The sequence below is a fragment of the Eupeodes corollae genome, chromosome 1, assembly GCF_945859685.1.
Source record: "Eupeodes corollae chromosome 1, idEupCoro1.1, whole genome shotgun sequence".
Taxonomy (NCBI): domain Eukaryota; kingdom Metazoa; phylum Arthropoda; class Insecta; order Diptera; family Syrphidae; genus Eupeodes; species Eupeodes corollae.
In genome coordinates, this window is record NC_079147.1 from 155,614,112 (window position 1) to 155,641,752 (window position 27,641).

General features: G+C 33.7%; 1 protein-coding gene across 2 annotated transcripts in view; it reads left to right on the top strand.

The window, feature by feature from the left end:
* Positions 1-5,463: 5,463 nt before the first annotated feature.
* Positions 5,464-27,641, top strand: part of LOC129938338 (dihydropyrimidinase) — a 68,758-nt gene continuing 46,580 nt past the window's right edge. The window contains exon 1 of one of the 2 annotated variants that reach the window (XM_056045819.1): positions 5,464-5,739. The gene's annotated coding sequence lies outside the window, so the exon portion shown is untranslated. The remainder of the gene's footprint in view (positions 5,740-27,641) is intronic. The other variant, XM_056045818.1, reaches the window with a different exon arrangement.

Below are 27,641 nucleotides of genomic sequence, written 5' to 3' on the forward strand. Positions count from 1 at the left end.
TAACCGTTTCTAATGTCAAATATGACATTTGAAGTTGCCCATTAAAAAAAACAATGGATTGCGGAAGAAAAGCTGGGGTGGAATCGGGTAAGGTGATTTGTGATAGATGGCAGTCACAATCAACAAATTCGATCTGTGTAAGGTGATAGTCATCGGTGACAATCACGATTTGGTAATTTTCTCTGGTGACAGCTCTTTAGTTGTCACTTTCATTGGAAATTGATTTTTATTTTTAGTTGCTGAAATATCAAGACAATATGAATGTGTTTGTGCCTTTGATTTAACCTTCTGAAAATGTTGAAAATGAAAATATTAATCATAATAGAAATGTCCGGCTCTTGAGGATTAACCTCCGCAATAAAATAAACATTCTTGGTCTTCCAGGTCCAAAGTAAGTACGCATATGTTCTATATTATATTTGTTCACATATAAATACCCATTTATTATAACTTGTTTTTTTTTTTATTTATAATTAATATTCTGAATTAAATAGATTCTTAAAAAACTTTCGATTAAACAAGGAAACATTTTTACATATCCTACCGCTTCTGGATTTGTCAGCTTGAATTCGGTCAACACTGGAAGCCTATTGATACAAATTTCACATTTTTAAATAACTAATTTATGAGTTAAGTGTAAAATATTATTTTCACTTACATTTTTGTATTTTTTTAAACCCTTATCAACTAGACAACACAAATCTATTTGCCGGCAGACACAAACGGTAATAAATGCCTACGTTCGCGATTGATTTACATATGCTATCCGCATCTAAAAAATTTCAGATTCCTTTGAGTTGTTATTGCAACAGCTGTGTTTTTACATAGTATTACAACAACAAAAACTTATCCGGATAGCTCCAGATGGGTTTTTGAATACAACCACTGAAAATGTAACAAACGTCAGTGAATTTCTTTTAAAGTGATACCAAACTATAAACAAAACTTGGTGATCACCTTACACTACACAGACGCAAAAATTATTTTGATCACAAAGGTGACAATCAAAAATCACCTTAGCCGATTCTTCACCTGGATTGGATTTTACTCTTGTGGAGCCTCACCCCTTGAACAGAATGAGATGCAGCTGTAGCTAAAAAAATCGCTGTAGTATAAGCTGTCAATAAAAACGCTCACTAATGTAGCAAAGGTCGCCTACAATGGTGTAGCATTCGGGCATGTTCAACGCATATGAAATCTATATTTGAACTGAATTTGTATGGTAGCATACTATAAAAAAGTTACAAAACCAGAAAAAATTCTCAAATGCATTGAACGTTCCCAAAAAAAAAGTTAAAAGTCAAACAATGAAATGAGTTTCTCCCATCTGTCATCTCAAATGTAGCTTGTAGCGCTGCCAAAAGTTAAAGTTGAGTCAACTTGCGCTGCAGCTACAGCTACAGCTTCTCATTGTGTCGATGTATAGTATTTTCGTATCTTTTAACTTTGACAGTGCTACAGGCAACAGCTACAGCTACCCCATTCTGTTCAGCCAGTCAGGGTTATTAATAGATCTGTTTGAGCTTATTTGCTTTGTTTATTTTCACGAATTGTCACTTTTTACACATGTTTTGATGTCGGTTTTTTAATAAAAGACAATAAGAAATTTACTAGCTAGAAAAGGGAATAAAAGACTCCCTTAGTAAATTATACCTGACTTGGGACTAGTATAATTGTTATTCATGAGATAAATAAACAAATACCGTTGTTTATTACTTTTCATTTAACGAACAAGATTTCCACCAGTGAGTGAATTGGCGTTTTTTTTTTAGTTCAGAGCTGAGCTCTGAGCAGAGTCTGAGCGAGCAGAGTAGAGTAGAGTTCTGAGCAGAGTATGTTCAGAGCTCTCTGATTTAATTATAGGGCCTATTATGGATCACAACTCAACTAATCAAGACAACTCAATTTGAAGACAGCTGCAAAAAAAAAACTTATTATGGGAGACAACTTTTTTCAGTTGAGTAGACCAAATACGTTGCCTACTTCTATGTGCTTGTTTTGTGTCAAAATCAGCTGTGTAAAGTAAAATACGTAGGAATTTCAAAATTTTGATGAGTGTTGATTTTAATGTCTTCGTTTTGTTTCAGATTTATAATTATTTTAGACTCAACAAAGACGCAAGACGAAATCAAAGATCATTTGATACAACCACAGCGTTCCTCCGCAATCCCACCAATTCTCAAAACTCTGCGCTGCCCTACGTTTCATGGCAGAAGGAAGTTACCAAAAGTGCAGTGGTAATGATTTTAATTTAGGCCTTGCTCAGCCAACAGTTTCGGTAGTGTTAAAAGAAGTGCTAGACGTAGTAGAAGAACGTATCTGTCCACAATGGATTAAGGCTCGTATGACAAATGATGAGATGAATTTTTCATCAAAATGATGCTGAGACATTTTCCTCTTCTGGTGGTGAAAAGTTATCATCGTCACCGTTGTTGCACAGATAAGGTGAGGATGAGGATCCTAAAGTGTTCAGTACACATCCGGTTCCTGTTGGATTCACTGATTTTTGCAGTTCAATCAACCCAACCACGCTCTCTTCCAGATTGGTTAAACTTATATGCTGTGATGTACCACCCCCTGTGATTTTCAAATTTAGCTTGTTGTTGGCAAGCTTTCTTTTTAAATTTCCCTTGTAATGGATCCATACCTGTATATATGTATATACTTTGTAAAAAAATGATGGCTTTTGGATTTAGTTAAACTTACTCTTTGCCATTCTTTCGCTGTTCTTGATGGTGGTCCAATGCTAATCTAAAAAAAATATTTCCTTACAGATGTTTATATTATTATTTGTAAAACTTACATTTTTTTCTCCATTTTCTTAAAAAAAATGGTTTTCAATGAACTGTTGATGCCTACCGTTATTTTTTTGTACACACAAATGCACTACACAACTAGTAAATATCATTTGCTGAATTTTGACAGCAATCACAACTGAGAGACAACTCAACTGGCTTACATAATACCCCGAACACACTTAAAAAGTCAACCATTTTTTAGTTGACTACTGGTTGACTTGTGACAGTCAACTAGTTGTGATCGGTAATACCTACCGATTGCCGGATTACAACTCAACTTTGTTGTCTTACATAATAGGACTCTATGAAACAACTTGAGCACTAAACTGTCATGATTTTAAATGTCGTCTGTTTGAAGGCGTTCAAAATTTTCTTTAATCAAATTAATTAATAAAACAGTCATAGAGTTGGTCCATTTGACTCCTGAAATAAATTTAGTTTCATAAAAATGATATATGCAAATAGTTTTTTCTAAATTATCTTTCCTTCTGCTCTAAAGCGACTGGCCTCTTCCACCATTTTTATTTTTTTGACGATATTTTTTTTTGAATTTCCCGGCTTTCAAATATCAAATTGTTTGTGTTCAGCATTTTACTCCGTTTACTCTGTTATTAACTTCCCATAGGAAGTTATTGTAATGGGTCCGATTTGTCAAATTGAAAATTTTGACATTTCTCGACGTTTCAAGGTCCCTAGAGTCGAAATAAAAGATTTTTAGAAAGATGTCTGTGCGTGCGTGTGTACGTACGTTCGTACGTCCGTACGTTCGCGACGTTTTTTTCGTCGTCCATAGCTCAAGAACCGGAAGAGATATCGACTTCAAATAAATTTTGTTATACAGATAATAAGGCAGAAAGATGCAGAAAGGGCTCTCAACACAATTGCGTGGGTGTTTTTTTTACCATAGCAGTTTAAAAAAAGGTGAAAATTTTGGTTAACCCTAAATATCTTACGAACCAAAAACGCTAAAGACTTGAATTAAATTTTATATAATATATTGTAACGTGATACCAAACAGGTATATTTTTTGAAAAAAATCAATGTAACGGTTTTTTTATAAATCCAAAAAACTAAAAAAAAAAATTGTAACCTCCAAAATTTTACGACTGAAATATGATTTCATCTCTAAAACAATTTTGTGCAATGACGAATAATGTTTTTGACATCTGATAAAATTTTGAAAAAAATCTAATTGACAATTTTTTTTACAAAAAATAAAAACCTAAAAAAAAATGTATAAAAGTTGGTAAAAATTGACTTTTGACTCAAATATCTTTTCAAAATTCTGAGATATTAGCTTTAATTTACTTTTATCTTTTAAAACCTATTGTTGTTAACATTCAGTAAAATTTTGAAAAAAATCGAATTAACAGTTTTTTTTACAAAAAAATAAAAACCGAAAAAAGAATTAACAAAAGTTCTTAAAAAATGATTTTCGACTCAAATATCTTTTCAAAACTCTGAGATATTGGCTTTAATTTACTTTTTTCTTTCAAAAAATCTTGTTGTCAACATTCAGTAAAATTTTGAAAGAAGTCGAAGTGACAGTTTTTGTACAAAAAAATAAAAACCGAAAAAAATTAACAAAAGTTGGTAAAAATTATTTTCGACTCGAATATCTTTTAAAAACTTTGAGATAATAGCTTCCAACTTATGTTTTCTTATAAGAAATATTGTTTTCAACATTAGGACAAATTTTGAGAAAAATCGAATTTACAGTTTTTTTTTATAAAAAATAAAAACCTAAAAAAAATGTAAAAAATGGTAAAATTTTTAAAAAATTCGAATTGACAGTTTTTTTACAAAAAATAAAACTCTAAAAAAACAATACTAAAACTTGGTAAAAATTTACTTTCGGCTCAAATAGCTTTTCAAAAATTAAAAATATTGGCTTCAAACTTATTTTATTTCACAGAAAATATTGTTTTCAATAATCAGTAATTTTTATATAAAAATTCAACAGTCCGTTTTTTCATAAAAAATAAAATCTACAAAAAATAGTACGCAAATTTGGTTAAAATTGATACCAGTACATATAGACAAACTTTTAAGCAAGACAAATTGACAGACGGGATGGGAAGTTATCAGTGTGGGTCGCATCCCAGCCTCTTTTTTTATTCTGATCTCACAGAGCGTGCTCTGAACATGTTCAGAACTAAAAAAGAAACACGAATTCGAACCTCTGAACGATCAGAGCTCAAAAAGAAACACAATTATTCTTTTGACAGTTCGAGCTCTGCTCTGAACTAAAAAAGAAAAACGACAAATATCACCTTTTTCGTTGAGTCTTAATGTTTGACGTCTTAAATACATATCAACATATTGTTGTGTACGATTTTACTTTGGTAACACTGGATGCTACATTTTGAGTTAAACAAAAATGGACGATAGTGCGCAATGACAGAGAACAAACCCAAATAAAATAAACCCGAATACGAATTTGATGCCAATAGCAAAAGCAAGTGGCAACTTGAGAAAGTTGTATTTCTTGCATGTAGAACAAAAATATACCTACATCTACATACCTATAAATTACATGACATCACTCTAACTAGGTGCAAGCAAGCGTACAACGTACCTAGACTACACGGTACAAGTCCAACTGTGAGTGAACTGACAACTGTTTTTCTTTTCGCCTAATGCTCAACTCATCTCTCTTCTTATAGTCGCGTCGATGTTGGGGTGAATTTTCTTTTAACATACAATTCAGTGGAGTTTCTCATCGCTTTCAGGCTAGTCATCTTAGAGTGGGGATTATTGCGTGTGCGGGAAAAATCATTAAGAAAATTATACCGAATAAAATTAAAAAAAAAACTGTGTCTTACAAAAGAAAAGAATTAGCATTTTCTCTTACAAATAAACTTAACTTTTAAATACAAACCAAATTATCTAGTTCAGAATATTTTGTGGAACTTTGTTATATTTTAAATATATTAGTTAGGTAAGTACAACATTAAAGTACAAAGTTCTTAACCAAATAAAAATTAAAAATACAATTTAACGAACACACCCCTTTTATGGATTAATGGGATATGGGAACGCAAAAAAGAAACTGTTACCGCTAATTTGATTTGGGACGGAAGTTGTGCGCGTCCATATATTAATGCAGTTAACATATTATTTTTTTCGAAAATAGACATGCGGGTTATTTTAGGTAGAACGAAGAATGATGGAAATACATTTTGTATTTTTAGTGAGTTTTAGTTTTAGTAGATACAATTCAAAACACCCCCACACTGAATTAGTTTTCTGTGTTTCAAAAATATACCTACAAAAGAGAAGAAACGTAAAAAATTGATTTATTTAAATTATTATTAACATCGCAGTGTAGACTTTTTTGTTTTTTTTTTTTGTTTTGTTTTTTAATCTTCAAAAGTGTATGCTTCTTAATTTATGTTTTTATATGAGTTCAAGACTACGTGCATTAAATGTTGCAGCAAAAATAGATTTTTTAAAAATCTTTTTTGGGTTTCTTGTAAAGACACATGTATATGCATAAGAAAATCAAATTATCCAATTCGGATTGCCAGCGTGATTTGAGTTATGACAATTGAATTTATTGTTTATATTGAGGAGAGTAAATTAACTTAAAAGGGGGATTTTTTAAATTAGAGCAACCCCGAGGTACCGGAAATCTGTCAGTTTTGGAAACAAAAAAATGCATAAGTCTGAAGAAATAAAGGCTAGTTACCTAATATTGATTTTCCGCAACGCAAAAAAATAGGTACACAGAGCAAAATCGATATTATTTCTTGGCAATTTTTCGTCTCTATGGTTATTTTGTATACTTTTATGTTTTTCGTCTATAGATGCGTTGCGCGTGAGAATATTACAGATTTCTCTTAAATATATTTAGCGTTTTTGTATGAAGAATAATTAATCGAGAAATTAAAACACTTTTTTTATGTAGCTTTAGGGATTTAATTTTTACTAAAATTTTAAATTTAAAGAATTTAAGTAATTTGTACGTATGTACAGACATATGTTGACAAAACGGTGTCTTAATTTTGTAAAAAGTTGCGAGTTTATTTAAGAATATGTTAAAACAAAAGAGTCGAGAAAAAATGTTTTTATGAAAAATATGGAGTACTTCTGATTTTTGTAAGTCTTCTTTTTTTTTTTTAAATAAATGTGGAAAATAATAAGTAAATTAAAATTTTAGTCATTTGTCTTCAAAAGCTTAAAGGTGCTAGTTTAGCTTAACCTGTTCTGGAATATAAATTCAAAACTTAATCACAAAATCTACAGTTAACTAATTTTTAAAAATGGAGTAGATATTAATTGAAATCTGGTGTAAAATGTTTGCCGGTCGTTCGGAGAATACAATTTATGATACTTTTAACACATGTCGAAGCAATACCTCAGGTTAATCAATTAATAGCCGGTGTGATTTACTATACAAAAACAAATACCGGCAAACTTAATTTTGAACTCAATATTTCTTATCAGTACGAGTAGATATAGACTGAAATAAGTTGCATTTTGACACGTGCCGAATTGGCTGCTTTTTTGTATGTTCTGTACGCAAGACACGATCGATTGTTTTCATTTTGTGAAAACTAAACAAATTTAAAAGCCGGATAGGTAAAGGGAGTGTTTTTAGACGTGTGGTTTTTAAGCAGAAATAAAACGAATATAATTTAATGTTATGGCCTGGAATTTGTTGTGTTTTTAAAATAATTTCGGGCAAGTGGTCACCGCGACTGACTCGAATGCATTCAAGGTTGAGACGTTCAATATTCAGGTCCGCCGCATTCCAATGACGTAAGTTTCTTTCGAAAACTAGATTGTTTCCTAATAATTTTACAAAAGAAGTTATTTCAATGGGTCCGATTTTTCAAATTAAATTTTTGACATTTCTGACGTTTCAAGGTTTATAGAATCAAAATATGTATAAGGTTTTTAAAGAAAATTATGTGTGTGCGAAATACCCTTTCTTCTTACAATGTCAAGAACCGTTAGCAATATACAATGTATAAGAAATTATATTGCGTACCAACTTCAGCTAGGTTTGTGCTCTAACATACAAACTTCAGTTTCATGTGGTTAAAATTTACGGTGAATAAGCTCATCATCCACGCATTTTTTTTATATCGAAGTCCAAATCTGGACAGAAATTTAATTTTTAACGAATTTGATGCTCTGTCTGACTCCATTCAAAGAATTGTTGCCCATTATCCTCAAACTGTAATAGTCATTGCGGCGATTTCCATGTACACATTTCTTCTTAGCTTCGTTATTCTGGCCAGTCAACACCGGAAGAAAGGTATGTTGAGATCTTTGCTGAGTTTAATCAATTAACTCAGCTTGTCGATGAGCCAAACTCGAATCCCTGACGTTGCAGGTCAATCTGCCAACACCCTAGACTTCTTTCTTACCTCTGGCCCTAATTAATACACAATATGTGTATTACCGCCTCTAGGAACATCAGACCATTGTATCGTATCTGCAAAATTCTCATGTCAAAAAACTCAGTTAAAGAAAAAACTCCTATGAAAACTGTTTGGCAATATGAGAAAAGCCAACTGGGACGGTCTCAATGAATTCTTCAGGAACTTTAACTGGTCACTATTCTTCCTCGATAGTGACGTGGATTCCAGCGCAGATATGGTAACAAATTTAATTCTTTGTGGAATAAGAAATTTTATCCCGAATAGGGTGAAATCTATCAAACACAAAGAGAACTCATGATTTGATTAGAGCTGTAAAAAAAAGGTTAGGTACTAAGTTTAGAGATGTTAGTTTCCGTTGTTATAAAGCCAACCCGACTGAGGAAAACCGGAATAAGTTCAAACAAGCTAGAAAGACCTTTAATGGTCATATTAGACGAACAAAATTTTTGCATTATCAGAAATTAAGGCAAAAAATACTACAATGTCCCAAAGGTAGTAAACATTTCTGGTCTTTTGTTAAAAACGTACAAAAGACCACGTCATCCTCGGTTCCAACGCTCGTCCACAATGATACTCCCCATGTAAGCTCGATTGATAAAGCTTATTTGCTTGCAGCACATTTCCCTGTTAAAACGACGCTACTGGAAAGTGTCATGTGTCCTCCTGTTCTTGAGAGCGTAAATGATTCTATGGGACGAATCTTCGAGTGAGAAACTCGTGCAGTCGCAAGAATACTGCAAGACCTTGACCTACACAAATCCGCTGGCCTGGATAGTATTCCCCTTATTGTTCTAAAAAGGTGTAACGCTGGCAAAACCACTGCGTAAGCTTTTTCATCTGTCCTATTCTACAGGTCTCTTCCCGAGTGGATGGAAAACTGCATTTGTCCAGCCTGTCCCTAAAAAAGTAGAATCGTCCTCCCCCCCAAACTATCGTCCAATTGCACTTACGTCCCTTCTTTCCAAGGTAATGGAAACGTTGATTAATTTTCAGATTAAGAAATATCTTGCACTTGATATTTCAAAAGCATTTGATAGAGTTTGGCACCAAGCTCTCTTATCGAAAATGTTGCTTTTGGTGTTGATGAAACTCTTCTTCGTTGGATTAGAAATTACCTTTCTAATTACAAGTTATATTAGATTAGATTAGATCAAGTCTGAAATTCATAAACAAAATGCTGGTGTCCCCAATGGCTCCGTTGTGTCTCCGACTCTCTTCTTGATTGAAATTAAATTGAATTGAAAAGTTTCATTGTTGGTTATCCTTCACTCTAACCAACGTTGTATTACGGACTACTGAATTTAATTCTTTCATAAAATTATTGTTTCTGCCATTTTCGCGTTAATGAAAAACAAAATTGAGACACATTTTTATAGAAAGCCCCGAGTTTGATTCTGAATTGAATTTGTGAACGCATCCTTTCACTAGTCATCGAACTATTATTGTCAATTTATTAAGTAAACTTAACATTTTCATCGTTGTAAAGTACGCCAACTATATTGTACCATATTGTCGTATGGTGAAACGCACTGGACAAGATGGTAAATCTAAATAAGCTCATCAAAGTCCAGCGGTCAGCAGGTATGTGCATTACAGGAGCACTTCGCTCAACACCAACCGCAGCACTGGAAGTGCTTTTAAACCTAACACCTCTTGACATCTTCTCCAAAATGGTGGCAGCCAACTCATGTGTGAGGCTTAGAGCCACCTCTCAATGGACCAGTAACAATACTGGACATACTACTATTCTAGACAGTTTCAGATCTATCCCAGATCGCTTAGACTATACCACCCCAAAAATGGTATTCGGTAAAAGCTCCATGTGTCCAGAAGTAATGGCGATTAAAGCAGCACTATCCTGGCTCAAGGAAAACGTTATATCTTGTAAGGATATACGAATCTTCTCAGACAGCCAAGCCGCTCTCAAATATCTCGCGTCTGTCTCCACAAACTCTTAAACAGTCCACGATTGTCGATCATCTCTGAATGAGAACGGGCAGTTTAACATTCACCTCATTTGGGTGCCGGGCCACAGAGACATTCCGGGAAATTTCAAAGCCGATGAGCTCGCCAAAAACGGAACACTTCTGCCTAATGTTAGACAAAAACATAACATAGGAACACCACTTGCTACATGCAAATATCTTCTCTAGCAATATGCTCTAGAAACAACAAATGCTAGATGGTCACAGAGTTCCACCTGCCTAGCAACCAAGCAAATATGGCCAAGTATTGATTTAAAACGGTCAAAAGGCTTGATATCAGTGAGCAGACAAAGTATAAGCTCTACAATTGGAGTAATAACGGGACACTGCCTAATAGGAAGACATGCTCTGAGGCTAGGGGTCTACACAAATGACTTCTGTAGAAGCTGCATGGACGAGGAGGAAGAGGAAACAGTCCAAAAACTTCTATGTACATGTCCAGCACTCTCCATTAGAAGAAATAACTTTCTCGGTAATCCCTTCTTCGATAACACAAGTGAACTGGCAACGATTGACACAAAACGTCTCTCTAACTTTATAAAAAGTACGAAATGGTTTGTTTAAGTTCATTACTCTCCCACCTCATTAGTGGTATCACAATGGACCCTTGAGGTCTACGTGCGTCAATGACATCTGGACAGCCACTCCAACCTAACTTAACCTAAAGTACGCCAATAAGCAAAAAATTCAGATTTTATTCATGAATCACCACTTCATCCGCAAATATTAACTTTTGGGTGCAGTTTGTCAAACTTTTTCATCGCCGAAATAGCGGCCGTTTGGATCAAAACGTGACCGAATAATAGGAAATTGGGTGTTGGCCACATCAACGAAGTTGAGTTCTGTTCATAAAATCTTTTGTTTATACTTCAAGCTGATATAAAAGTTTTTGAAATAATTTAAATGGTTTTGAGTTTTTTTTTTTAAAGTTGTCAATTCCTTTTTAAAAAACCTTTTGTTATTCAAGTTAAGTCTTTGAATTAAAGAAAGACAATTTTCAACCGATTTTCAGAATGGGCTTCCTGAAAATAGAGCTAGTAGCTTTTTCTCGTAACGCAGCATTGACTTTTTCCAAAATTCGATTTCTATAATGAAATAACTGGCACTAACATCTAACCAGTCACACTCAGTTATCATTTGTCAAAAAAGATCCTGGTCGAGAACGATTTCCAGAACTTTGTAGGTTTTTCTTTTTCATTTAGAGGTAAAGTGTTTGTTGTTATAGATTACAATCGGCTAAAATAAAAGGCTTTATCATGGTTTACATATGTATATAACTTATGTATGTATATAAACATAATAAATGTTACATAATTTGTCACTTCATGAACAATATCAATAAAGCAACGTTAGATAGAAAGATATGTCTTGAAAAGGAGCTCCTAATAAAGTGTGAATTTATGGCCCGTAAAAACAATAGAAAAACAAAAACATAGTTTTTTTTGTTTGCTACCCAAACTATTCATAAGAAATTCGAATAGATAATAATGTTGTTACATTTCAGTGATTTATGTTAAATCTTTTCATTAATTGTTAATTGAATAACAATTTTATTACTTTAAAAGAAATTTTTGGGAATGGAAGATTTTTTGTATGCATCATTATCAAAAATATTTTATGAGTTGTATCGTGTCATGATATCAAACAATTCAAAACTTTCCGTTTCTGAATGTTTAATGTGGCCGATCGAATCAATTTGAAAACTTATTTACCCACTAACGACAGGATGTAGTACAATCACATCTGTCAAATTTGCTTGGTAAGTGGTAAGTTGTTATGAAATCTTTAATTTGTGTCTGTTTTGTGAAAACCAAAGTCGTCGTTGAAGTCATCATCAATCATCAAAAACCCTGTATTCTTAAAAACCTTATACTTCAATCATATAATTTAAATATTAAATAACATCGTGAAGCTATGTTATGTCTGAAGTCCTTTAACTGAACGAAAATAACAAGAACAACTTTCTATAAAAAAAAGTTACCAGACCATTTATGTCCTACTCAAAATGCGTTATCAAAATTTTCCGTTGGTTTATATTTATTACACGAGCTGTGAAAGATCATTATAAGATATCACTATAAACCACACGCATTCCAGACGAAGTATAACCACAACCATTTATAGTTCATGGAAAAAAACGACAAACAAGTTAATATAAAAAAGAAGAAATGAAATTTCTAAACCAAAAAATTATATCTGAAGCCAATTAACTTTATATTGTGATCTTAAGCATTTTATAGCCGTGATATGAGTATCACAAACGAGTATCATAACTTCAAAGGAATGTAAATAAAATAAGACACATCTGTAATTGAACTGTGAAACCAGACATTTGCAGCGGCGAGCATTATGTGGATACATAATGCTAAAAATTGACTTTAAAGGGGTTTTAAGTTCGCAAAAATAAAGCCATAAACATTTTGTTTCAGTTTAAACTCTTTGGTGCAAAGTTTTTAAAAACATATTGTTAAGGGTTTAACACTTCAGTAATTAGCGATTTGCTTAATATTTAGCAATATACTAACAGAATCCAACATTTTAAACCTTTCTTATCGTTTAGTTAACTATTAAATTGCTGATTGCCTTCCATTTAAAAACGTCTAATGTCTAAAGAGTGACAGTTCGTGAAAATAAACAAAGCAAATACGATTAAATCGACCTTTTAATTGGAACTCCCAACTGTTGACTGGACCATTCTATCCACTGCTTTCATAAGAACGATTTTACAGTTGTCATATGGATTGAGCAAATTGCCAAAAGTTAAAGTACTAGTAGCAAATCGTTAAAAGATTGTTTAAAATATCCTCTTTTAAGCTTAGTAAATGGCTTTAATATTTTACTAAATCGTTTAAAATGTTGATCCTTTGATTATTAAGAAACAAAAAATTGAAAACATATTTTAAGTAAAAGTAAAATTTATCAATCATCATTGGTTTAAAGGTGTTTCACTTGGGAGGTTATTTCTGAACACATTTTCGTAACATTAATTTTGTCAATCAACCAAATTGTTAAAATGACAGAAAAGAATTATTCAGCTCGTAAAATAGCTGCAGAGTTACATATTTCCAATCGAGCAGTGCTTTAAGTAATGTAAGCGCGCCTGATGTAAAAAAAATTACGAACGATATAGTTTACCGACAGAGAGACCCGAAAGTGGAGTGGCCGATGGCAACTATGCAAGTGACCACACCTTAAGAAGCTTCAATATTGATTTACAAAAATGGAAGCTAATGGACAGTTCGTAGAGCACTTCAGATATTCGGTCTGACATCGGCAGTAAAACAAAAAAATCATTTTCAACCAGAAATGTAGCCTTTCGCCTGAAATTTGACAAAGAGGATAGGAATTGGAGCGTAGAAGACTGGAAAAGAGTGATTTGTTGGAACCAAAATATCCGATTCCAATACTATTGGCACCGACCATATGAAACCATTCAAAAGCACTAGCTGAAATAAACAACGAAACAAGGCGGAGGAAGGTAATAAGTTTGGGGCTACTTCACTTGGTGGAATGTCGGACCTTTAGTGAAAATTAATGGAGTAATGAAGAAATAAGATTAATAAATAAGATATTTTCCAGGCTTTGTGAACGAAAACATATATCAACAAGAAGAAGTTTTGTTTCAACATAATGGAGCATGTCACTAAGTTCGTAAAAAATTTTCACGGTAGGCAGACTTTTCCAGTGCAAAAGTCCAGACCTAACCAATAAAGAAAATGTATGGACTCTTTTGAAAATAAGACTGGGGCGGTGCAATCATTCACTGAAAACTTTTGGCTAACCTTGGACTAGGATTCACACTGAGTGGGCCTGTGCTCAACACCAATTAATTGAAAAATTAGTTAAAAGAATTCCTGAACAAGTCAATCCTTAAAATTTAAAGTTTAACGCTTTTATGTTGAACGTGCAGATGTTGGTATATTAATTTATCAACTTCCCATATAGGAAGTTATTACAATTCGGCCGATTTGTCAAATTGAACATTTTGACATTTCTCGACGTTTCAAGGTCCCTAGAGTCGAAATGAAAGATTTTTAGAACTCTCAAGAAAATTGCGTGGGTGGTTTTCTTACCATAGCAGTTTAAAAAAAAGGGAAAATGTTGGTTAACCCTAAATATCGTACGAACCAAAAACACTAGAGACTTGAATTAAATTTTATATAATATATTGTAACGTGATACCAAACAAGTATATTTTTTGAAAAAAATCTAATTAACGGTTTTTTTTATAAATAAAAAAAACTGAACAAAAAGTGTTTTACCTCGAAAATTTTGCGAATACAAAATGATTTTATCTCCAAAACAATTTTTCCCAACGAAAAATAACGTTCGTACATTTGGTAAAATTTTGAGAAAAATCTAATAGTAAGTTTTTTTTATAAAAAATAAAAACCTAAGAAAAACATTGCTCAAAGTTGGTAAAAAATTGATTTTCGACTCAAATATCTTTTCAAAACTTTGAGATTTTTGATTTAAACTACTTTTTTCTTTTAAAAAATATTGTTTTCAACATTCAGTAAAAATTTAAGAAAAATCTTTTTTTTTTTTACAAAAAATAAAAACCAAACAAAAAAACAATACTAAAACTTAGTAAAAATTTACTTTCGACTCAAATAGCTTTTCAAAAATTTAACATATTGTCTTTAAGCTCTTTTTATTTAACAGAAAATATTGTTTTCGATATTCAGCAGTTTTTTTTTATAAAAATCCAACAGTCCATTTTTTCATAAGAAAATAAAATCTGCAAGAAATAAGTGCGCAGATTTGGTAAAAATTGATGTTCGGTTCTTTATATCTCTCAAATTAATTTCATGCAACCAATTTGTAAAAATTTAAGAAATGCTACTAAAATTGGTTAAAATTTGTTTTCGACTTAAAATCTATTTAAAAAAACTAGATTTTCAAACTAAACTATTTCTTTATATGAAAAATATTATTGGAAATTTAAAAATTTGTAAGAATAATTCAACTAAAAACTTTTTTAACCCAACACGAAAACCTACAAACTTTTAAGCAAGAAAAATCGACAGACGGGATTTGAAGTTATCAATGTGGGTCGCATGCCAGCCCCTTTTTTTATCAAATGAATTAAAACCTTATTTTGATTGGTTTTTTTTTCGAGTTTTATAGCCACTTAAAAGTGTTTGCTGCTGTCTTTTATGAAAGAAATCAATAAACGGTAGTTCAGCGGTTTAAAATCCGAGCTGCCTGAGCGAGGGCCAATCTTCTGCGGCCTATAAGCTACAGTAAATTGTCCTAAAGCCAAAGTTGGGCGGTTTTTCCGTTGTGAGCTGGGCCAGAGTCTTGCTGAAAAATCAAGCGCTTGCCCGCAAATAAGGTGTTACATAAAGATTCACAATCTCTTTGATATTTGGAAGCACGTGTTATTACTCGCTGCTCATAAAATTGCAAATTTTTATTATCACTGAATCTGAATGATGGCCTCTTTGGACTTTTCCAACCTTTTCACCGGTTTCCTTGTATCTAAATAAATCCTGTTGCTTTGGTCATTAAATTTCTGGTCGATTTTGAAAATTTTCTCATCTGTGAAAAGAATATGTTTGTGTCCTCCGTTTGCGTGTCTTTTAAGTAACACCTTCAAACTTGTCGCTTTTATCTTGAGTAGATTCTCAGCCAGGCGTTATCCAGTACTTCTTCACTAAGCGCCAAGCCTAAGGTCTTGTTTTATGAGACGCGACATCGTTCCTGCGGATATTTTCGTTTCTCGAGCCATAATTTTATAGCGCGATAGATGAATTTTTTTCGACATTTTGAGTGGTTTCAGCAATTCGAAAATCTTAGTGGAAGTTTAACTGCATTTGTGCAGTATTTCGATGTTTATCCTTTCACGTATTTCATTTAACTGTACAACAATATATACAGTTGTACATTGTGCAAAACCTAAGCAACCATTTTGTTTTTACATTTCAAAATTGGGTTTTCGATTCTTTCGATATTAAATTACGCAATTTATGTGATATTATAGGTTTATGTTCATCTATTGTATTTTTATCTTTTTTATAAAAATATACATTCTCAAATTAAAAAAAAAATAAAAATAGAAAAAAATTGTTAAATTTTAATGTGCGAAATGTAAGCAACTTCGTTTCCACTGTAAGAGAATTTTTGATAACGGGGCTTTTACAGTAAAATTTGGCACAGAATGCAATCAACAAGAGTGTGAAAAATGTCATTTATTAGTTTGGATCGATTAAGGCCCAGCTTCGGTTTGTTTTTCGATATGTCCCGAAATAAGTACGATTCAAAATAATTAATGAGTATAATCGTGGGGCATCACAAATTTTACTTTCCAAGAAATATAACATTAATAAGTCAATTATTTCACTGTTGATTACAAAACTTGAAACTACGGGAAGCGTCGAAAATCAAAATTTTGGAGGTCGACCGCGTAAAACAACAAGAAGAACCGATGAACAAATTTGTAACATAATACAAAAAAACCGTTCATCAGCTCAAAGGAAGTAGTACACTCATTTAATCTTAATATTGATGCAAGCACTCCGTTAGACGTGTCCTACAAAATGACCTTCGAAGGTGCAAAAAACCGTTGCTTACAAAAAAAAAAAACATTTAAAATAAAGGTTGTGTTTCAGTCTTATGATATTAACTCAATTTAAGTATTCAATTAAACATTTAGCTTATTTAAAATAATTAGATTAGATTTTGCAAAAAAGTATCACCAATGGTCCGTTGAGAAATAGAAAACGGTACTTTTCAGCGATGAATCAAAGTTTAATTTGATACAGTCTGATGGAATATGTCACGTGCGAAGAAGTAAGGGTCAACGGCTCAATCCAAGATACTGCAATGTCACTTTAACATGGGGGTGGCAGTGTGGACAAATTTGAATATAAACGTATCCTGGAAACGCAGATGTTACCATATTTCGATTGGAATATGCCGCTTCGATGGGTGTTTCAACACGGCAACGACCCGAAACACACATCGAAGCTAATTAAAAAGTGGATTGAAGACAATGGGATTCAAGTTCTTGATTGGCCGGCACAATCACCAGACTTGAATCCCTTTGAAAATCTTTTTGGGATTCTCAAAAATCGAGTCGCTGGGCAACGCTTTTAATCCAAGGCGGTGCTCTTTAAATCTTTACAAGAACAATGAAAAAACATACCACGAGATGTCATCTCTTATTTAATAGCTTCTATGCCGAGAAGATGTGCTGAAGTCCTAAGAAATAAGGGAAACTATACAAAGTATTGAAAAGTTCATTTTTAGAAAATGTTTGTAATGTTATTATTTTTATATAAAGATAAAAAGACAACTCTTTTATTATCCAAAGCATGGGAAAAACAATATTGAAACGCAATGTCGAAATGGTTGCTTAGGTTTTGCACAATACTGTATTTTGGGGAAAACAATAGATCCATACAACTGGTGTTTGGCGTCCTAAAAGTCAGCGACAGATCTTTTGGCAGGACTACGTATGTAGGTATATCTTGTTTCAGTCTACCTAGATCGGTGAATGGAAGACTGTAAGTTGAAGAATCGACACATGCGGGTCTTCGGCAACAATTTCAATTACAGCAGCGATATTTTCAACGGTATGAGCGAAACGATGATGCAAAGGCCTTACACTATCCGTAACCAATCCAGTCTCATCAAATTTCTTCACAATTTGTATTATATTATGTAAACCATAGTCTCCTCTTAAAGCACGATATATCTCTGTGGCAGAATCATCATTTTTATGCATTGTGCGACAGTTAAGCAATCCATTTTCGTAAATGTCAGACACTCAAATGAAAAAATTGGTTTAACAACTCAGTCGAATTCCAGCCCTATACTTTTGGAACCGTAAAATGGACAACCCTTTAGTTTTTTTCGGGATTCGTAAAAGTTTTCGATTACAATGAAATACGAGATAGGCCTGATTTAGTATACGAAAATCGTAGCGTTTCGACGGTTACGTAGGTCAGTATCTAAATTCATTGTTCGAAACAAAACACTTGTTAACCAGTATTGCCAAGTCGAAATTCTAAATAAAGTCAATTCTGATTTGTTGACTTTATCTGTCCCTTCCAAATCAAGTCAAAAAAAAGTCGAGTATTTGAAAATTTGGTTTCTAGTAAAAAAAGTCAAATATCAAAACACCAAATATTAATGATAACATAAACATATTTTATTATTTATAAACAAAACAAAAAAAGGATTTCAACTTCAATTGAACGAGCTAATTTAAACAAATAATATTTCATAAATTATTATTATATAAAAATAGGTACCTATGTACTTAAGTTAAGGTAAAGGTACATAAAGTTAAAGATCTTCAAAATCTGAGCTATCAGATTTAATTTCATTGCTTATATCTATATTTTTGTGTATAGCATAAGTTCCAACTTTTTTTTGTTACTTCTGCAGGAATTGCAAAGTTATTGGAACAGTTTTTATTGCGCAAATGATTTGTTATCGTCAAAAGAGAATTAGCTAACAACAGCTGCATTCTGTTTCTTTGTTTCGTTTTAATCAAACTTAATTGACTAAAAATTCTTTCTACTTCTGCTTTCGAAATTGGTAAAACCAATATTGATAAAGAAAACTTTGCCACCTCCTTAAATGGATTTTCTCCACTGGCATCCTTATGCGAATAAACTTCGCACCAGAAAGCCACCGTCTCTTTTATGTTTTTCTATTTTATGAAACAAAGATTGCTCCATTGGCTTAAAATCTTTTCTTTTGAATCAGGGTCAAGCTTCATCTCTTCCAGAACTGGAAGCAATGAGCTTTTATTTTGGGAAAGACATGTGTCGACCAAGGGCGGATCCAGAATTTTCATCAGGGGGGGGGGGGTCACACACTTAGATGAGTTTTTACACACCGCTTAAAAATGTTCTTTAATGTTTTGTAAAGGATGCTAACAACATTTTTTTTTTTATAATTGCTAAAATGACAACTTTAGTTACCAAATTATTTAGAACACTGCTGTCCAGCAAGGTATGGTCTTACTATTTAATTTGGATGACTCATATGAAAGCACTCGCAAGATTCCAACAGTTTTACAAATATGCCATATTTAAGAGCTAAAATACGAGGGTTTTTGGTGCATTTCGCGCAGAAATCTAGCAAATTGTTTTGAAATGTTGCTTTTTTCCAAAAACAAAACACACTTTTCTTGTATTAATTTCTATTAATGCTAAGAACACTGCAAAAATTTAAAAATCCAGAAAATGTGAGAGGATCTGATATGTAAAAATGTCATGCTTTTTTTGATGTAGTTTTTTCGAAATCAATTTCCGGGAGTCTCTTAATACTCTCGTTATCAGTCTGCTTACTTTTATTTTGATCTTATAAAGGCGTCAAAAAAACTTAAAAATTGTAGAGACAAAAAGGTTTGATTTTTGAATTCAAGGAAATAGCTGCATTTAAGTACATAATTTCTCTAAAAAATTAGATTAAAACAAAGTAAGGTAAGTAAACAAATAAGTTGGGAAGAAAAGTTTTGTAGTACTCACAAATTACACTTTTCTAAGCGTTTATATCAATAGATATGAAACATTTATTTGTTTTTCACTTAGCCATTCATTTAACTAAAGTATCACTTGATTTTTTTTGGACATTTGTATTATTGAAATTCGTATTTGAATCTCAGTTTTAAGTCCGTAAAGATGGAAACACCACAATCGAATTTCGAAATTCTAATGATGGGGTGATTTAGGGCTCTTTTTGGGCTAATTTAGTGCTCTAATCCCGACTTGGTTCAAAAATCCCTTCCCCCTCAAACTTGTGGTGTTCCCAGCTTGACGTCAAGCTGGAAACACCACACCTTTAGGTTCATAATTTCAAAAAACTGATGATGAGGTAATTTATGGCTCTTTTTGGGCTCCTAAGTTAGCGAAACTCCAAATTAGTATATCCACCCTTTACCCCCTAAAATGAGTCACAAAGTTGAAGTTTTTGGAGACTTTCTAAACCAAACAAAATTTTAAAAAACTAATGATGGGGTAATTAAGTGCTATTTTTGGGCTCCTTAATTCGCGAAACTCCAAATTGTTATTTTAAGCCCATATCCCCAAATTTAAGTCGTAAAGCTAAAACTTTTGGAGACTTTCTCAACTGGGTCGCTAGAACTTGATAATTTCTTCCAAAAAGTCTGTTTAAAAATATTTCCTATGTTTTAAGATTTAAAAATGAACCTGCAAAATAAGTTTTTCTCCAAAATTTAAATGCCCTTTTATTTGTCAAAAAAAGTAGATTAACATATTTTTTTTCGAAAATCATTTTTAATTTTGTCTTAAAAATATTTTTGGTATAAGTGCTAAGTAAAGAGCTTATAAATATATGAACATTTTACATTAAAATTTCGTCAAAAAATGTTGTCCCCTTTCTGAAATATCGAGTTTTGTAAACAAAATTAGTATTTTATTAAAAATCAAAAAAAATACATTTTTGATCATAAAAATCATTATCAATTTGATCATTGACAAGAGCTTGCACAGAAAGAAAAGACTTTTAAATCGTTTCATAAGTTCTTGAGAAAACTTAAAAACAAAATTAAGGTTTTTTGAATGGTACCCATCTGGAGCAATACGAAAATATGTTTTTATTGTAGAATGAAGCCAAATTAAGAACACAAAATTTAGAGAAAGTTTTAGAAAAATCACTTCTTGAACCGAACAATTTGTTTGAGAACTGCTGTTATTTTTCGTATTAATAAAATGAAAAAAAACTCCTTACACTAAAAATCTTAATTTCAATCAACACAATTGCTTAGACTGTTGGGAATAGGAAAGACAGACAGACGAATAGAATCGGGGTACCCACTTTTTTCGGATCGCTACCGCCGTAATGTCATATTTAATTAAAAACTCTAGTTTGAAATTGTTTACTTATGCAAAACTTGCTATATAATTCCTATATGTCGCAGGAATAAACACTTCAATCATCACTATTTATGTGTGTCAAAAAAATGTAAAAATAAAATTAAAGGCGAGTTTATAAAATTCATGATCTCTTATTCAAGGTTTCTTCTTAAGAACCTGAAAATTTGCTCTTTTTCTTAGAAACAATTTTTATGAAAATGACCCCCCCCCCCCCTTGGATCCGCCATTGGTGTCGACAGAAAGCATGCTGATCTGTTTGAGAATTTTTAAATTTTTTGGCACTCTCTGCAGTAATTCTTGTATAAGCTTGATAATAAAACTCTTGCCATTTTTTCTAAAAATATGAATGTCTTCGTCGGTAACTTCCGAATTGATCTTCAATTCGTTAAGTTTTTCCTCGCACTCTGATCCTAGATAAGGATTAGTTTGTAACTCTAAGTCTTTCAAATTCGAATCAGCATCAAAATCTGATTGAGGTTTTACAATTTTTTTTATAAAAATTAATAAAGGGTGATTTTTTTGAGGTTAGGATTTTCATGCATTAGTATTTGACAGATCACGCGGGATTTCAGACATGGTGTCAAAGAGAAAGATGCTCAGTATGCTTTGGCATTTCATCATGAATAGACTTACTAACGAGCAACGCTTGCAAATCATTGAATTTTATTACCAAAATCAGTGTTCGGTTCGAAATGTGTTTCGCGCTTTACGTCCGATTTATGGTCTACATAATCGACCAAGTAAGCAAACAATTAATGCGATTGTGACCAAGTTTCGCACTCAGTTTACTTTATTGGACATTAAACCAACCACACGAATGCGTACAGTGCGTACAGAAGAGAATATTGCGTCTGTTTCTGAGAGTGTTGCTGAAGACCGTGAAATGTCGATTCGTCGCCGTTCGCAGCAATTGGGTTTGTGTTATTCGACCACATGGAAGATTTTACGCAAAGATCTTGGTGTAAAACCGTATAAAATACAGCTCGTGCTCAGTGAATGGGCCCTAGAAAAGTTGGCAGAAAATCCGTTTTTTTATCGACAAATTTTGTTCAGCGATGAGGCTCATTTCTGGTTGAATGGCTACGTAAATAAGCAAAATCGCCGCATTTGGAGTGAAGAGCAACCAGAAGCCGTTCAAGAACTGCCCATGCATCCCGAAAAATGCACTGTTTGGTGTGGTTTGTACGCTGGTGGAATCATTGGACCGTATTTTTTCAAAGATGCTGTTGGACGCAACGTTACGGTGAATGGCGATCGCTATCGTTCAATGCTAACAAACTTTTTGTTGCCAAAAATGGAAGAACTGAACTTGGTTGACATGTGGTTTCAACAAGATAGCGCTACATGCCACACAGCTCGCGATTCTATGGCCATTTTGAGGGAAAACTTCGGAGAACAATTCATCTCAAGGAATGGACCGGTAAGTTGCCCACCAAGATCATACGATTTGACGCCTTTAGACTATTTTTTGTTGGGCTACGTCAAGTCTAAAGTCTACACAAATAAGCCAGCAACTATTCCAGCTTTGGAAGACAACATTTCCGAAGAAATTCGGGCTTTTCCGGCCGAAATGCTCGAAAAAGTTACCCAAAATTGGACTTTCCGAATGGACCACCTAAGACGCAGCCGCGGTCAACATTTAAATGAAATTATCTTCAAAAAGTAAATGTCATGGACCAATCTAACGTTTCAAATAAAGAATCGATGAGATTTTGCAAATTGTATGCGTTTTTTTTTAAAGTTCTCACGCTCTTAAAAAATCACCGTTTATAAGAAACTCTAAATCCCCTAACACGTTTACAAAATCCATTGTTTCACTTTCAAATATTTTATTTACTCTTTGAAGATCTTGTAGTATAGGTTAAAAAAAAACATATACATATGTACAAGCATAATTTATTTCCTTACTGTATATATCACTTAAACTAGTTATCTTAAAAGAGTTTTCGGTAATTGCAAAATAGGTCTTAAGTTCTAAATATTGCTTATGTACTCTTGAAACAGCGGATTCGATCGATAGCCATCTAGTTGGGCACAACTGGGTGATTTTTAAAGGTTTGTGACCATTATTTATGAACTTATATAGCATACTGTCTCAAATATTAAACCACAGCCAGTTGTTTTGTGCACCTTGTAGCTTAAGCAGAGTGACAGCATAAGATTGGGATTTGGGAATGGTTTTTGTTAGGCCATATTATATACACATTACACTCGGCCTACACTAAAGTTGAAATGTATTTTAAAATATTTTAACAAAAAGTTAAGTTGCATATTGAATTTTTAAATAAAGTCAAAACACTTTTGACAAGATTTGTATTTCATTTCATGTCAACAGCGATTAAATCTTGCCAAATTTGACATTAAACAACAGGTCAACTTGGCAGCACTGGTGATAACTCATTCACCTAATAATCCCATCATCGGGATAGAGTTTCATTCCGTTTAACTTAATCAATCAAACAAAAGAACCCAGTTCCACACTAAACCTTCGGTTACACTCGACATTAAATAAAAAAAGAGCTGTTTATAAAACCGAAAGAATTGCGTACATCTGTAGATCATCCTTCCGTCTCTGATGATAAATAGATTACGTCAACTATTTTTCATATTCTCTGATGCAGAAATAAGAAAAGCCTCCACGTTTTTTTTTATTGTGTGTTCTTTTCAACGCAGTCTTGCATTTTATTTTGAATACAAAACTGTAAAAAAGAGAAAAACAAATATTTTAATTTGTTTTGTGAAATGTAAGACTTTTCAAACTATTTGGCTGGCATATTGCATTTAATTAAGCTGTGAACTCAAATTTCCCCACATTAAGTAAGAAGCACATTAACAGACGTCATTAATGAGAACATCCGCAGACACATTCACTCACTCACTCACTCGCTACTAATTGCAATAAATAAACAAAAAAAGAAGAAATTGAGATGTTGCACTTCGTTGGTGAGAAGGGTTATAGAAGTTAGGTATAGCAGCAGTAAGTCTCAGTATATTTTTTGTTCTGAATCTATATCAAGAGAAATTTAAAAAAAAAAACAAAATAAATAACAACTAACCTGTTTTGTTATTGTGCATTATACGGTTACCACTTTGATATTTACCTTTACAACACGTGTTGCACTTTACCATAAATAAAAGTATATAAGTTATACTATTGTCTCATAATAAAATTATAAAATATAATATTAATACTCTATCATAGGTTCATTCTAACCTTAATTATATTGACCAAAGTCAAGGTTACTGTTTATGCATATAGAAGAACAATGTGTACCTACCTTAAAAATGTATTATGAAATTGCTGTAATTCTATTTCTAGTGACCTAAATTTAAAAGCATTATAAATTTATGTTTCACGTATGCATGCATTTTGCCATTGCACAATGAACACAGTCCTACAATAGAGCAACACTTCCAATTGTACATTTTGCATAATTTTCCTATTAACTTAATTTAAAATAGAAACTCAACACTTTTTTAAAGGGTGTTTTGATTACAACTAGAGATTTTGAAGTTCTCAATTATTAATAATAACGGGTATTTTCTTAGATATGTGGTTTTCAATCTGGCAATACTTTTTTCGGAGTTGGTCTTTTTGAAAGCTGTCACTTGTTTTATGCTGTGTTTGGTATGCTGTTTGATTATGAATAGACTAAAGGCCCAACTATAATAGGCATAAGCAAACATAAGCTTATGTTAAAAACCCAACGAAAATTCACTTAAGTTTGTGAAATTACTGCCGATAGCCATAATGCAATTTTGCTCACGGATCTACATGTCAGATTTTACTTATGCGGCGAGCGACTGGGATCGCTCTTGATTAAGTTTGCTTAAGTTAACGAAACTGAGAAAAATTGAACGAAACGGAGCTAGACTCCATTATGTTCACTCGTATTAAGATTCTTTGTATTCGCACGTTTACTTATGCGTTTACTTACAGGCGATGACAGTTATAGCAGAATTAACACCAAAGATGTGCTGTTTTCGATCTTAATGGGTGTAAACAACCATTTACGTCACATTGGTATAAAAAAACGTATTTGACAAATCCGTCATGTGCCCTTTTCGAAATTGAATATTCATTTATTTCAGCAAGGCCATCCAATGGAACTATCAATTTTTCTAAGGCCCCAATTGCTGCCAAAAATGTCGAAAATTGTAAGACAAACCCTTATCTTTATAATAAAAATAAATTCATAACGTTAGATTTTTTGCGTTTTATTTCCTCTTAAAAACCCAAGTCTAAAAAACACCCTTTACAAAACTAGGTGTGGGTTTTAACTTTTTGCACAAACAACCATACTCTATTTCAAACAATTTTTTAAAAAAATGTCTTGTATTGAAATTCATTGAAAGATGATGTTTTATATTTTTGATTCGACTACGCCGACGACTATGGAATAGAAATTTGAAAAATGAGCTGAAATGCGAGATGCGACTCACACTCACTGTATGTCCTTTTTTGACGACATCATGTACTTTGTTTTGCCCTCATTAACCGTTAAACCCATTTTTGCCGCCTCTGCCTCAATACTCACAAATGCCCCATTGACATCACGCTGAGTTCTTCCGATTATGTCAATATCTTCAGCATATGCCAGTAATTGGACAGACTTTTGAAAGATAGTGCCTCTACTGCTGACGTGTGAGCTCTGCACTATTCTTTCAAGCACCTTTTGGCATCCAAAGGTTCTGTTAAGTTGTTTCAGCGTGAATTCTCCATGGTCATTATGCACAAACCGACAAGTTTGGCAGGGATGCCTAAACTAGACATGGCTATATGCAGCTCGTCCCTGTAGATGCTGTCATATGGGGCCTTGAAATCGGTGAAAAGATGGTGGGTGTCGATTTGGTGTTCTTGAGTTTTTTCCAGGATCTACCGTATATATAGTCTATAGTTGATGCATCGGGCATGCTTTCTTCCGACCATATCTTATAGATAAGTTAGTGCATGCTACTAACCAACTTATCTCTAGTTGCTTAAAAGAGCTCGGCATTCAAGCCATCCGCTCCAGCGGCTTTATTAGACTTCAGCTTAGATATGGCAATCTTTACTTCGTCTAAGTCGGGAGGACGGGATTGTTGGCTTTCGTCGGCTGTGTTGAATGGATCATCCTGCCTGACAGTCTGCAGAAGTGGTCCTTCCATATCCTCAGCATTGACTGCGGTTGCACTATGATGTTTCCACTTTCGTCTTTGCAGCCTTCAGTTCTAGGTTTACGTACCTGTGAATTTCGTTTCACCTGTTCATAAAACTTTCGAACTTCATTCCTGCTTTTAAACCTCTCAACATCTTCGACCGCACGCTTCTCATGCCCTCTCTTTTTCCTTCTGAGAAGTCGGCGTTCCTCTCGCCTCTTCTGCTCATAGAGCTCATGAGCAGCTCTCGTCCTTTTATGCAGCGTGCCTGTTGTTTGGCTGCATTTGCCTGCTGACATTCCTCATCAAACCAGGGGTTCATTGTTGGTCGCTGTTTGAAACCCAGCACATCAGTTGGCGGCAGAAAACTTCGAGAGAGGTTACTTGTAACTCGGTCGGAAAAGGATTTGGCGATCTCTGGTGATTGTAGCCGTTCGACGTTGTACCTTCTCCTAGCACCTCCCTGTTTTGCCTTGGGTCTGGAAATCCGAAGAGCTACCTTGTGGTCCGAGTCGATGTTAGCTCCTCGGAAAGTACGTACATCCATGATGCTGGAAGCGTGTCTTGCGTCGATCCCAATATGGTCAATCTGGTTGACGGTAGATTGATCTGGAGAAGTGCAAGTTCCTTTGTGGATGTTGAGGTGTGGAAAACGCGTACTGTCACCATGACGTTTCGCCCCGCAGCAAAATCTATGAGCCTGAATCCGTTGTTGTGAAGGCTGTTCTTCCCGATTATTCCACCAAAGATGTCTTCCCTTTCTAGCTTGGCATTAAAATCGCCCAGGACTATTTTAATATCGTAGCGAGGACACTGCTCATATGTTTTGTCTAGGAGCTCGAAGAACATATCTTTGGTGTTGTCGTCTTTCTCTTCTGTGGGGCGTGCGCGCATATCAGGGTAATGTTGCCGAATTTAGCCTTGATGCGTATGGTCACGAGGCGCTAATTGATGCACCTATAGCTCAAGACTTCTTGCATAAGACTGGCTCCAATGACGAAGCCACATCCAAATAAGCGCTGTTTGTTTTCGTGGTAGCAGTCACCATAGTAAATATTGCAGTTTTTCATCCTTTTTTTTTGCCCGGCCCATCCATCGTATTTTCTGGATGGCGGTGATGTCTTCTTTATAGCGGTCTAATTCTAATTAAGCTAATTCCTTGGCCGCACGTGGTCTGTTAAGTGACCTAACATTCGACGTGCGTATCCGAAATTCGTTGTCCTTAATTCGTTTGCGTTGGTTGTCAACAGTAAATCCGTCCGTATCCCAGACTTGTTGGTGCTTCGCAACTATGAAAGCTTTTACGTGGCCAGGAAGTCAATATGAAAGCACAACCCCTAACCTGGCGGGCCAGATCATAAGTATAACTCCAAGGATGGGGAGCCGAATAAAACCGCTCCTTTTAGGCTTGGGCACCGAATGAGTCGAAGAAGCTCTATAAGGTGTTCACTAAGTAGTTCGACCTTACTG